Source organism: Nomascus leucogenys, chromosome 2 (assembly GCF_006542625.1).
Source record: "Nomascus leucogenys isolate Asia chromosome 2, Asia_NLE_v1, whole genome shotgun sequence".
In the NCBI taxonomy this organism is placed as follows: Eukaryota; Metazoa; Chordata; class Mammalia; order Primates; family Hylobatidae; genus Nomascus; species Nomascus leucogenys.
In genome coordinates this window covers 20,798,458-20,812,479 of record NC_044382.1, presented here as the reverse complement: position 1 = coordinate 20,812,479, position 14,022 = coordinate 20,798,458, and the positions used below count along the sequence as shown (strand labels likewise).

Sequence of the window (14,022 nt, the reverse complement as noted above, 5' to 3'; positions counted from 1 at the left end):
CTGGGATTACCAGCGTGAGCCACTGTGCCCGGCCTTTTTTTTTTTTTTTTTTTTGAGACAAGGTCTCATTCTATTGCCCAGGCAGAGTGCAGTGGCACAATCACAGCACACTGAAGCCTCAACTGCCTGGGCTCAAGCAATCCTTTCACCTCAGCCTCAGAAGTAGCTGGGACTATAGGTGCACCATCATGCCCAGCAAATTTTTTGTAGAGATGGGGTTTCACTATGTTGCTTAGGCTGGTCTTGAACTTTTGGACCCAAGCAATCCCCTTGCCTCAGCCTCCCAAAATGCTGGGATTACAAGCATGAATCACCATGCCTGGCCTGCATTACTTTTTGTGATAAGCCTCTTAAGTTGCACAGCATCCTTCCATTGACTTCTATCTCTTTGAAGAAGTCATTGTGGTCAGCCCTTAATCAAGGGGAGATTGAATTGGACTCCACCTTTTGTGGGAGCAATGTCAATGAACTTGCAAATATGTTTTAGAACCTTAACTCACCCAATCACTGTTCTGGAAATTTGAAAGAACCTGTGATCAAAATCGATAAAGTTGAGACTTGAATCCTTATCCTGAATGAGACAGGAACTGCTCCAGAGAAGAAAATCTATTAGGTTGGTGCAAAAGTAATTGCAGTTTTTGCCATTACTTTTAAGGGCACAAAACCCAATTACTTTTGCATCAACCTACAGAATATCATTGTCACTTCTTACACACAGGGATGAAGATGAGGGTTTGAAAGAGGATCCTTCTCACAGCAATGTAAAGCAAAGCATTACAAGTCCTCAACAGGGTAGAATTTTGAGCTGCATTTCTGTTCTTTGAATGGGTGCAAGTGGGCATCTTGCAAAAGGGAAGAGACGTAACAGATGATGTCAATATGGACATGAGTCGATACACGCTTTGCTTGTATTTCAAGCTTGTGCCCTCATTGCTTCTTCACTCTGTTCTGGCTTGTCCCCTCCGAGGCCAAGCTGGTTAGAAACTTGCCACTGATTCTCCAGTTGCTGTTTTTAGACCTTACTTCCCTAGCTCCTCCCACAATTGTGTAAAGTATCATTTCTATCATAAATTTAATAAACGTTTTATTCCATAATACTGGTAGTGCGTTTGTTATCTGATTGAATTCTGACCAAGAAGATAACAGCTGGCCAGGCACAGTGGCGCACGCCTGTAATCCCAGCACTTTGGGAGGCCGCGGCGGATGGATCACCTGGGTTCAGGAGTTCAAGACCAGCCTGGGCAACATGATGAAACCCCGTCTCTACTAAAAATACAAAAATAAGCCGGGCAGGGTGGCGGGTGCCTGTAATCCCAGCTACTTGGGAGGCTGAGGAAAGAGAATCGCTTGAGCCCAGGAGGTGGAGGTTGCAGTGAGCTGAGATCACACCACTGCACTGCAGCCTGGGGGACAAAGCGAGACTGTCTAAAAAAAAAAAAAAAAAAAAGGAAGAAAAGAAAACAACATCATATTATTTTATAAAAAATTCTTTTTTTGGCATAACGTAGCTTGAATGGTTGTTTGCTATCTGCAATATGAAGCCTCAACTAGGATGGCAGCTGTCAGCCATGGGATGATTTGAAACCTAATGGTGCTTCCAGAACACTTTGCAGTGACCACTATTAAAATAGCATTCAGCTGGGTGTGGTGGCTCACGCCTGTAATCCCAGCACTTTGGGAAGCCAAGATAGGCAGATCGCCTGAGGTCGGGAGTTCAAGACCAGCCTGGCCAACATGATGAAACCCTGTCTCTACTAAAAATACAAAAAAATTAGCCGGGTGTGGTGGTAGGTGACTGTAATCCCACCTACTCGGGAGGCTGAGGCAGGACAATGGCGTGAACCTGGGAGGCGGAGCTTGCAATGAGCCAAGATCGTACCTCTGCACTCCAGCCTGGGCGACAGCAAGACTCTGTGTCAAAAAAAAGAAATATATTTCAGGGCAAAACACTTCAGTTTCTTTCAGGGCCTCCTATCTGTCATGTGATGCTATACTAGAGTCAGGTTGGAATTTGGTATCTTATTACTACAAAGAGTCTGTTCTGTCTGTCTCAAAATATCTGTTTTAATGTTAATGCTGGTCAGTGTTCCCTGAATTCCAAAGGGAGAAGAGCATAGTGAGGCATATTCCATCCTCCACTTCCATCATGGCCCAAACTGGATTTTCAGGTTTATTTTGGAATACTCTTGGCAGAGAGTGGAGCATCCATCAGTCAGTTGAGGGGCTCAGAATTTTATTTTTGGTTTATACCTGATTGAATGAGTGAGGCTATATTCCAATGTAACTTTATTTACAAACACAGGCTATGGGCAGAATTGGGCCTGTGGGTCTTGGTTTGCTGACCAGTGCTCGGAGGCTAGCAGGCATTCTGCAAACGTGAATCTGAGGGAGGCAAAATGCTGTGCAATGGAAACAATGACATTCTGGAAGAGCAGAGAGGGTAAATAAAACAAGTAAGTGTGTGAAAGAAATAAGAGCTGACCTGCTTAAAGTCTAATATTATGCAATAGGAAAGATGTCACAGAAAAAACAGGAGGAAAGAGGAGAAAATGTTAATATCTAAGAAACTGAGATTTAAGTAAAATTGTTTGCGATTTTTTTTTCTTTTCTGTGGTGGGAAATGTGTGCTGCAAAAGGTATGATTTGTTTTATGATGGAGGGGCGCAAGCAATGTCATGTTTTTACATTATTTTAAAAATAGTAAATCTGGCTCAGGCTTCACTTGCCAAGGTTGACAAGGTAGATGCAGTCATTTGTGTGTTTCCATGGGCCAGGGAGGCAGGGGTTCCCTCTTATTTCCTAGTTTGGTTTGAGATCTCATGGTATTGTAGGAGTTATTAAGACATTATTTTAGGCAGATAGAGAGGAAAAGGGGTCCTTGGGAAGTTTTCGTGTTTTAAAGCATCTCTGGGAATTTTCTTCTAAAGCCCTGGCTCTTAGAGCCAGGCAGGCAACCTTCGATATGCAAATGCAGGCCTTTAGAAACTGGGTCCACCCAAATATGGCAATTTCCCCCCTCTTCTTGTCCTTGCCCCACATGTAGCTGGCAACATGACTACCCCCACATATCCCCACATGTGTAGAACATCATGGCACCCTTCATTTGCATGTTAAAAGGCTAGGGTGGAAGGGCCAGCTTTTTTGCAGGCCATGTGAATGACCTGCCTACTCAAACCAATCCCCTGAGCCCTATGCAAATAAAACACCGCCTCCTCCAGCCTCTGTATATCTGTGGCAGGTGGGGTTCCCTCTCGGCTTTGGAATCCCACTCCCTCTGTCTCTGTACAGGGGAGCTTTTTCGTTCTCCCTTCCTTCTTGCCCCTTCTTGCCCATTAAACTCTCCACTCCTTAAAACCACCGGAGGTGTGTCCATGTTGTTTTATCTAACTCAAGATAAGACAAGAGCCCTGGTGTTTCTCCACTCACTGGAGGCTTATCAATGGCTTATGCAGTCCAGGAAAATGTCGAAGGTTTTTGGCACTCAAGCCGAGATGGTCACTATGGTGTCCAGCTCTACTATGGGATTGTTGCTAAGGCTTCTGAAGCCACAGCACTTGAGACTCAGGCCTCAGCCACTTCTCCTGGTTGAGGAGGCACCAACTTTCAACCCGAAGCCCGGGGCCCGAAGGAACCCGAAGCCTGAGGAATCCCAGCTACTTGGGAGGCTAAGGCATGAGGATCGCTTGAACCTGGGAGGCAGAGGTTACAGTGAGCTGAGATCATGCCACTCACTGCACTCCAGCCTGGTTGACAGAGTGAGACTTTGTCTCCAAGAAAAAAAAAAAAAAAAGAACAAAAAACAAACAAACAAAAACCCTCATGAGAATCAAGTGAGCTGTGTATGGGAAAGTTTGTTTTCTTTTTCTTTCTCACTGTCTGTAAAGCATGGATGTGAAAAATACTCAATCTTATTAATGGAGAATGTTCATAGAAAAATGAGGAGAGAGCAAATGGGTTTTCTTTTTATTTGTTTCAGAATGGCAGGAGTTAAACAGGAAATATTGCTCTCTTGCAGATCTGTGAATTTGCTAACTTTTTTTTTCTTTTGAACTTCTAAATATGGTTAGCTTCTTGAGTCCCTGAAATTGGGCCAGCAGTTTGTTTGTTTATTTATTTATTTATTTAATTTTCGAGACGGAGTCTCGCTCTGTCTCCCAGGCTAGAGTGCAGTGGTGTGATCTCGGCTCACTGCAACCTCCACCTCCCGGTTTCAAGCAATTATCCTGCCTCAGCCTCCCGCGTAGTTGGGATTACAAGCGCATACCACCACACCCGGCTAATTTTTGTATTTTTAATAGAGTTGGGTGTCAGGCCTCTGAGCCCAAGCTAGCCGTCATATCCCCTGTGACCTGCACATATACATCCAGCTGGCCTGAAGTAACTGGAGAGTCACGAAAGAAGTGAAAATGGCTGATTCCTGCCTTAACTGATGGCATTACCTTGTGAAATTCCTTCTCCTGGCTCAGAAGCTCCCCCACTGAGCACATTGTGACCCCCGGCCCTGCCCGCCAGAGAACAACCCCTTTTGACTGTAATTTTCCACTACATACCCAGATCCTATAAAATGGCCCCACCCCATCTCCCTTCCCTGAGTCTGTTTTCGGAATGAGCCCGCCTGCACCCAGGTGCAATGAACAGTCTTGTTGCTCACACAAAGCCTGTTTGGTGGTCTCTTCACACGGACGCGCGTGACAATGGGGTTTCACCATGTTGGCTAGGCTGGTCTCTAACTCCTGACCTTGTGATCTGCCTACCTCGTCCTCCCAAAGTGCTGGGATTACAGTGGCGTGAGCCACCGCACCTGGCCTGGGCCAGCTGTTTGTAAAGAAATCAAGATAATTTTTCTAAGTTCTGATGATCTCCTCCAAAATGGGGCAGGGAAGATTCAGGAGCTAGGCTGGAATGGTGGCTCATGCCTGTAATCCCAACAATTTGGGAGGCTGAGGTGAGAGGATTGCTTGAGCCCAGAAGTTTGAGACCAGCCTGGGCAACATGATATGACCCGGACTCTATTAAAAATGAAAAATTAGCAAGGTGTGATGGTTGCACCTGTGGTCCCTGCTACTCGGGAGGTTGAGGCAGGAGGATTGCTTGAGCTCAGGAGGTTGAAGCTACAGTGAGCTGTGATTGTACCACTGCACTCTAGCCCAGGTAACAGAGGGAGATCCCTGTCTCAAAAAAATAAAAACAAACAAAACCAGAAGCAATTCCAGGAGCTGCCAAGTTGACACCATAGGTGTGTGATTCCTTGACCTGTCTCCTCCTTAAAATACTGTTCCTAAAGGTATAGCTTAGAAGAGCCTGGAAGGTAGGGCCTAACAGAGTGGAGACTACGTGACTGGACCAGACCCCTGCTACAATATGCATGTTCTGCAAAGGTGGGGATGCAAAATAGGGTTGTGTTTAAGAGCATAGGTGAAAGAGGAAGTTTCCTTCTAGGTCTTCCCTTTATTAACTGTGTGAACTCTGTGCCGGAGACTCACTGTCCATAAGCTTCAGGTTCCTGTCCCTAAAATGGAGGTAATGGGAGCATCCTACCTCCTGTGATTGAGTGTAGTGTGGAGCAGTGGTGAAGCATGGATGTGGAGCTGAACTGACTGATTTCCCCCGCACTGCTCGTTGTTTTTTTTTTTTTTTTTTTTTTTGAGATGGAGTCTCACTCTGTCGCCCATGCTGGAGTGCAATGGCGCGTTCTCGGCTCACTGCAACCTCTGCCTCCTGGGTTCAAGTGATTCTTCTGCCTCAGCCTCCCGAGTAGCTGGGAATACAGGTGTGTGCCACCACACCCAGCTAATTTTTGTATTTTTAATAGAGACGGGGTTTCACCATATTGGCCAGGTTGGTCTTGAACTCCTGACCACGAGATCTGCCTGCCTGGGCCTCCCAAAGTGCTGGGATTACAGGCATGAGCCACTGCACCCAGCCCTACTGCTGGATTGATTGCCTATGAGCTCTGTGTGAGCTTGGTCAAGTTTTTTTTACCTCTGTAGGCCCCAGTTTCTGCATACAGAGAATGGAGGTAACAACAAGACCTAGCTCTTAGTGTTGCTATTTTTTTTTTTTCTTGAGGTGGAATCTCACTCTGTCACCCAGGCTGGAGTGCAATGGCGCAATCTTGGTTCTCTGCAACCTCCACTTCCCGGGTTCAAGTGATTCTCCTGCCTCAGCTTCCCCAGTAGCTGGGATTACAGGTGCCTGCCACCACACCTGGCTAATTTTTTTTTTTTCTTATTTTTAGTAGAGATGGGGTTTCACCATATTGGCCAGGTTGGTCTCGAACTCCTGACCTCAAAGGATCCCTCCGCCTCGGCCTCCCAAAGTGCTGGGATTATAGGCGTGAGCCACCGTGCCCAGCCAATAATTTAATAAATTAATAGAGGTAAATGAGGACAGTGCCAGGGACTTATTAGAGCTCAGTAAATGTTAGTTCTTTGTGCTGTTATTAGAAGCAGAAAAGAAATTGGAGGAACCAATGTCAAAAGGCCTTAGTAGGCCTCTAGTGATACCCAGCATCCTGGTGAATACAAAGGAAATGCAAGGTACAAGACAATCTTACAAGGCATGACTTCTTTGCCTGGAAAAGTCCCTTGAACAAACATCTATATTCCACTTATAGATGGGTGCTGGGAATCTAATCATTAGAGAACAAATTCATCAGTTTAAGACAGTATGTTGGCCGGGCGAGGTAGTTCATGCCTGTAATCCCAGCACTTTGGGAGGCCGAGGCGGGCAGATCACGAGGTCAGGAGATCGAGACCATCCTGGCTAACACGGTGAAACCCCGTCTCTACTAAATATACAAAAAGTTAGCTGGGCGTGGTGGCGGGCGCCTGTAGTCCCAGCTACTCGGGAGGCTGAGGCAGGAGAATGGCATGAACCCGGGAGGCGGAGCTTGCAGTGAGCCGAGATTGCGCCACTGCACTCCAGCCTGGGCAACAGAGCGAGACTCCGTCTCAAAAAAAAAAAAAGACAATATGTTTTGGTTATCTATTGCTACCTAAAAACTATCCCCCACATTTAGTGACTTAAAATAACAACCATTTATTTTTTACAGTTCTTTGGATTGACTGGGCAGTTCTGCTTCACATGGTGTGGGTGGGGACTGCAGTCACCTGGGGGGCACAATTGGGTGGGACATTCAAGAGGGCTCACTTACAAGGCAGACAGTCTGTGCTGGCTGCTGGCTGGGAGCTCAGCTGGAGCTGCCAAACAGGCACTTCTGTTCTCCTCTCCATACCCTCTCCATGTGGCTTTGGTTGCTCACAGCATGTGTCTGAGTTCCAAGAGGTAGCTAGCTGCCAGTTCTCTTAAAAGCTGGGTTCAAAAGTCCCAGAATGTCACTTTGGCTGCATTCTACTGTTCAGCCAGCCACAGGGCCAGCTCAAATGTAAAGAAAGGAAAAATAAGCTCCATCTCTTGATGTGAGGAGCAGTATGTAAGGACAGGAAGGGGTCTCTTTGGAGACTAGCTACCTGTATTATTTATCTATTGCTGTGTAATAAATTACCCCCAAATGTAGCCAGTTAAAACAATAAAACAATGAACATTTATGATCTCACATGGTTTCTGAGGGTCAGGAATCTGGGAATGGTTAGCCGAGTGGTTCTGATTTCAGAGTCTCTTAGGATGCTGCAGTCAAGCTGTCAGCCAGTGCTGCAGTTTCTGAAGGAGCTGGAGTATTCGCTTCTAATCTCATTCACGAGGCTGTTGGCAGGAGCTTCAGCTGCTTGCCACGTGTTTTTTCTCCATAGGGCTCTTCATGACATGGCTTTCCCCAGTGGGAATGGTTACCTAAGAAAAGAGAAAGAGATGGAGAGAGACAAAGAGAGAGAGATACAAAGAGAGAGAGACAAAGAGAGGGAGAGAGACAAAGCTCTTAAGATGAAAGCCAAAATATTTTTATAACCTAATCTTGGAAGTGATGTATTATCACTTCTGCTATATGCTATTGGTAATACAAATCAAACCAAGTATAATGTGGGAGGAATCAGATCAAACCAAGTATAACGTGGGAGGGAGCTGCAAAAGCGTATAGCTTGGGGATCATTGGAAGTCATTTTAGAGGCCACTTACCACACTACTACACGGTGGTGCTGTGCGTAAGAAGCTTCCCAGGCTGGGCTTGGTGGCTCACTCCTGTAACTCCAGCACTTTGGGAGGCCAAGGCGGGAGAATCACTTGAGCTCATGAGTTCACGAGCAGCTTGGGCAACATGGCAAAATCCTGTCCCTACAAAAAATACAAAAATTAGCTGGGTGTTGTGGTGCACACCTGTAGTCCCAGCTACTCGGTTGGCTGAGGTAGGAGGATTGCTTGAGCCCAGGAGGTCAAGGCTGCAGTGAACCCTGAGCATACCACTGCACTCCAGTCTGGGCAATACAGTGAGAACCTGTCTGTAAAAAACAAACAAACAAACAAAAAACCGCCCAAGAGCTTGTTAAATATGCAGACTTCTTGGCTGAGATTCCAATGTGGACCATACTTTGGGAAACCTTGGCCATAGCAAGGCTTTAGTCTTATTGACGGCCTGATGCCCAACGGGCTGCTGTTGTTTGCTGTGAGCACACATTTACTTCAGTGAGTAGAAATGGGTAGAAGAGAAACCCATTTCTCTTCTACCTCCCAGTAGGTTTTGATGCCTACTAAGCATGAAGGCTACAGCTCTCTGGATTGTTTTGAGAAGATGCCACTGATGGTATAGATTTGGGGTTTTGGGTTCTTCACATGTTTTTGATTTTTCCTAAACTGCAAATCCAAGTGATTGATTAGGTTACATGTTCTCAAATGTAAGAGTCCGTATCAGTGGCTACCTACAGGCATATGCACATCATCATATGCACATATATTCGATGGTGTCACTGTCATTGGATTTCATGAACATCCCCAGTAAGACACTAAGTTCTTTCTGGTTTGACTCATCACCATGAGAAATGCCTCTAAAATGTATTTTGATTCATCCCTCCCTTCTCACCCTCCCTCTTTCCTTCCCTTCTTCCCTTTTTTCCAACAAAATACCTGTGTCACCTTTTGGGCTGTCTGCTGAACTCCCAATGATTCTCCCTTCTTTTCTGCTCCCCTTCCCAGTGTTCCCCACTAATTGTGTTTGAACCACATATCCCTGGCCACCTGAACATAGCAAATGGGATCACTGTGGACACTCGACTCAAACTGGGCAATTCCATTTCCTCCCTGGAATTTGGAATTGGGACTGAAGGGGAGGCAACAAGAGACTGATCTTTTTGCATCGCTGGACTTGCCCCATGTAGGTGCAAAAATTGTGGTGAAACTCAGTCTCTCCACCACCACCCTGTTCCTTTTGTCATGTTGTCTATAGTTTAAAGAGTAAAGCAGATGTTAGGAAGAATTGGTTATAGAAGATGGGAGTGTGGCCAAGTGTGGTGGCTCACGCCTGTAATCCTAGCACTTTGGGAGGCCAAGGCAGGTGGATTGCCTGAGCTCAGGAGTTTGAGACCACCCTGGGCAACGTGGCACAACCCCGTCTCTACTAAAATACAAAAAATTAGCCGGATGTGGTGGCATCCTCCTGTAATCCCAGCTACTCGGGAGGCTGGGGCAGGAGAATTGCTAGAACCTGGGAGATGGAGGTTGTATTGAGCCGAGATGGTGCCACTGCACTGTAGCTTGGGTGACAGAGCGAGACTGTCTCTAAAAAGAAAAAAAGAAGGAAAGAAGATGGGAGTGTGATTTAGGTTCCAGATGGCTTCCACGTTTTTTTTACCAGTCTTTCCCTGAAGCTTGGCTTGGATTCCATGAGATTCCCATGTAGGCTTGTAATAATATGCCTCCCTCCCTGTCTTTGAATTTAAGTTAGTTCCCATAGGTCTCTGTTACTTAATTACTAGTACAATCCATACATACAGCACTGTGGCTGTATCTTATTTTTTTTTCTGTCTGAAATGGAGTTTTGCTCTTGTTGCCCAGGCTGGAGTGCAATGGCGCAATCTCAGCTCACTGAAACCTCTGCCTCCCGGGTTCAAGTAATTTTCCTACCTCAGCCTCCCGAGTAGCTGAGATTACAGGCATGTGCCACCACGCCTGGCTAATTTTTTGTATTTTTAGTAGAGACAGGGTTTCTCCATGGTGGTCAGGCTGGTCTTGAACTTCTGACCTCAGGTGATCCACCTGCCTCGGCCTCCCAAAGTGCTGGGATTACAGGTGTGAGCCACCGCGCCCAGCTGCACCATGGTTCTATCTTAACCTGGTGAGTTTAGGTGCTGGAAGAGAAGATGCTTGCTGAAGCCGCATGTAGAATAGACATATTCACATAGGGTGATGAGAGTGCTGAGTAGGGATTTCTACTCCACCTGGGAGTGCTGGCAAAGTTTTTGCAGAGCAGGTGATATTTGAGCTGGGGCTTGAAGGCTTCTAGGAGTTTACTAGAAAAAATAAGTGTATGAGTCTGTTGTGGCTAGGCTGGTGTGTAAAAGCACGAGAGAGAGCAACTGTAAAAACCAGAGATATAATTCGATGTCAGAAAAGTCAAGGGTTTCTCATTCCATGCTGTAAACAATAGGACTTATTTTCAAAAGAGAAATGAAGATAATCTAAAAGCATAATTTGGAAACAATCTGTCTGGAATACCTCCTCATTACGGTCTCATTTGCTATGTACTGTGATAGCACTGACCCTTGTAAATGCATTTGAAATTCAAATGACTCCCACATATACCTTCCATGAGTTTGGCATATACTTTAGAGGAAGCTATTGGAAACAATCAATAATCTTTCATTCTGGTTGCAATATTTCTGTGGCATGTAAATAGCATTAAAAAAAGACTTCCACCGTCACATTTGATTCAGGCATACGTAAATTAGAAACAAAAACAATTTGAAGTTAATTTAATGGTAGTGGGAGATTCATTATTTACTGTTCTTTTGCTATACACAGTGTAGTAAGGTAGATTTCTGTATTATTATTATTATTTTGCCTCATATTCTCTTTGTCTTTCACAGTCATGGTTTAATGTATTTCCTGGGATCCTGCTCTCTCATTTTCATTTTTTTCTCTCATTTGCTTTTTTTCTTATATAGTTATGATCGTATTTGAAATTTAATTCTTTTCTTCATTTGTTTGTTTTTGCATGCTGTAACTATACATCTCTCATTTTCTTTCACATGGGCAAAGTTAGCTGTGAATTATTCATGGATTTGCAAACAGACTACTGGGTCACATGGACCCTTAGTTTTCCACCTTCTTCTTCCATTTGCTGCTCAGTGAGAAAAGGATTTGAAACTCCTGGCTATAAGAAGAACTTTGATCATCAATGGAGTTGATTTATTTGGGAATCCTGACTTTCCTGGATTAGACTACTAGGTTGTGGAGGGAAAGGCTAACAGGATTCTAAAGACAAACGCAGTTTTGGGTAATACTTGTTTTTTGCCCATACCTAAAAGAATTTTGGACCCTAGGGTTCTTTTCTGAAGTTTTAGCAAGCTGTAAGGAAGAAGTTTCCTTTTAAGAAGATGGGTCTGGCTGGGTGTAGTGGCACATGCCTGCAGTCCTAGGTATGTGGGAGGTGGAGGGAAGAAGATTGCTTGAGCCTGGGAGTTCAAGGCTGCAGTGAACTATGATTGTGCCACTGCACTCCAGCCTGGGCAAAAGACTGTGACCCTGTCTCTAAAGGAAGAAGAAGAAAAGAAGAGGGAAGAAGAAGAACAAGAAGGAAGAAGGAAGAAGGAGAAGAAGAAGAAGAGGAGGAGGAGGAGGAGGAGAAGGGAGAAGGGAGAAGGAGGAAGAGGAGGAAGAAGAAGAACAATAGCAGTCTAATGAGGAACCCTAGACCACACCTCATGGGATAGCTTGCTTCTCATTTGAGAGAGCAGGACAACCAGAGTTCCCACTCTCTTTATTGAAAGTTGGAGGTAGGTAGTATGACTTTCAGGTCATGGATGTGTGTTTCCACTTTGGCACATGGCTAGCGTTATCACATAGCTGGTGTTGGATCACTAGCTATGTGATAACAACAAAAGCAATACAAATAATAAAAACAATACTGGTAATTTCTTGTGCTATTGTTATATGGTAGACATTTTACTTATATTTTTACACTTTGTTCTTGCAAAAAGACTTAGGAGATAGGGAAATTATTATGTCTAGTTTCTGTATAGGAAACGTGAGTCAGAGAGATTAGTGTGCCAAGATTACCTGGTGAGTAATGGGCAGAAGGCTAACTATGGAGCCTTTGTTTTTAACTACTATATTATACTTCCATTGGGACTCAGAAATCGATACTTCAAAGTATGGCACTTTGGCATGCTGAGCACTTTAAATTAAAGGATTAAAAATAAAAATATCCTGGAGGGGTGCATCATTCCTGGAGGTACTGCAATACCAAGTCAGTGTGTGGAGTGGATGGAGCAAGCTCCTATTCTATCTCCCTGCTCCAAAAATCCATTTAATATATTGCCCTTGGATAGAGGACATATCAAATATTAAACTGATAAGAACAGATACTACCCTTGATCTTAGCCAAAAGGTCGAGAAGCAATAAATTAAAGGATGTCAGAAGGCCTCAGAAGAAATCTCAGAACCAAGGTCTCTTAGATTTTCTGCCTTGCTGTCTCTTACCCTTCATTTTGTCTTGAAGCAAGTCATAGAAACCAGAATTCCTCTTCCCCAAGGTGGGTCATAGAAACTAGAACTTCTCTTTTCCAAAGCCAGCCATAAAAACTAGAATAACTACTGTAAGCTTTCTCTACTGTTCTGGCTAGGAGCTGGCCATAAAGAAATTCTCTGGCTTATCCTTGTGCAATATTAGGTCAGAAGACTGTTATTCCAGAGGGGTCCTGCCTCATCCATACCTAGGAGGAAGAAATGCTACAACAGAGAGGGCAAGAAGAATCTGCACAGGCCTCGTTGGGCTTCCTCATGCAGTCTATTAGCATTGGGTCATACTCTTTTAGTCTAATCATATTTCTACATGGCTGTCCATTTTTCATCCAATCAAAGCATAAAAATGGACAGCTCGCCGGGCACGGTGGCTCAGGCCTGTAATTCAAGCACTTTGGGAGGTCAAGGTGGGTGGATCGCCTGAGGTCAAGAGTTTGAGACCAGCCTGGCCAACATGGTGAAACCCCATCTCTACTAAAAATACAAAAATTAGCCGGACATGGTGGCAGCCACCTGTAATCTTGGCTACTCAGGAGGCTGAGGCAGGAAAATTCTTGTCCCTGGGAGACGGAGGTTGCAGTGAGCTGAGATTGCACCACTGCACTCCAGCCTGGGCAACAAGAGCGAAACTCTGTCTCAAAACAAAACCAAAACCAAAAACAAAACAAAAACAAACCGGACAACTTTCCCTATGTCTTTGGATGTTTGTTCTGAAGGCTCCTGTGTCACATAAAACTTTGATTAAATAAATTTGTTATGCTTTTCTCCTGTTAACCTGTCTTTGTTATAGGAGTGTCAGCCGTGACTCTTATGATGGGGAAGGAAAAACATCACATCTTTCTGTCCCTACACTTTTCTCCCAGCACTCAATTGCCTGGTCTTTCTTTTTACAAAACGAAGACTCCTGATTGTTCTGACACCCTGCTTCTGTTTGAGAGGATCAAATGAGATTGTGAAGGGGAAAATGTCTTGCAGACTATAAAGTAGCAGAAAAATATAAGCAATTATTAAGATGGACATGCTGGAAGAAAGAGAGCCAGAGAGAAGGCGCCCTGGAGTGAGAATTAGACTTTGACCTTCAACAAAAGGGCTGCCCTGCATGTGCTGACAGCCCAAGCTGGGAACCCGGGTCCTTCTTCCACCGCTGTCAGAATGGCAGGGTCAGGGGACAGGCGCCAGGCCTGGGCATCCAGGCGTGAGTGGCAAGGCACTCTTCACAAGAGTCTCTGGGCAGATTCACTCAGAGCTTGACCTTTTGAATGTAAAACACTTGTCAGGTTGCCAAGTGCCAGCCAGTCAGGGAATGGATTCAGCCAGGAGAATAATCTTTCTGTGGCTTTCTCAGGGATGCTTGCTCTCTGACTATGGCCTACAGGGTCTCTTTTGGAGAGA

At 44.9% G+C, this 14,022-nt stretch overlaps 1 non-coding gene across 1 annotated transcript; it reads right to left on the bottom strand.

The window, feature by feature from the left end:
* Positions 1 to 12,318: 12,318 nt before the first annotated feature.
* Positions 12,319 to 12,509, bottom strand: LOC115832052. The gene has a single exon (XR_004027526.1). It is a non-coding gene; the product is annotated as a U2 spliceosomal RNA (small nuclear RNA).
* Positions 12,510 to 14,022: the final 1,513 nt, after the last annotated feature.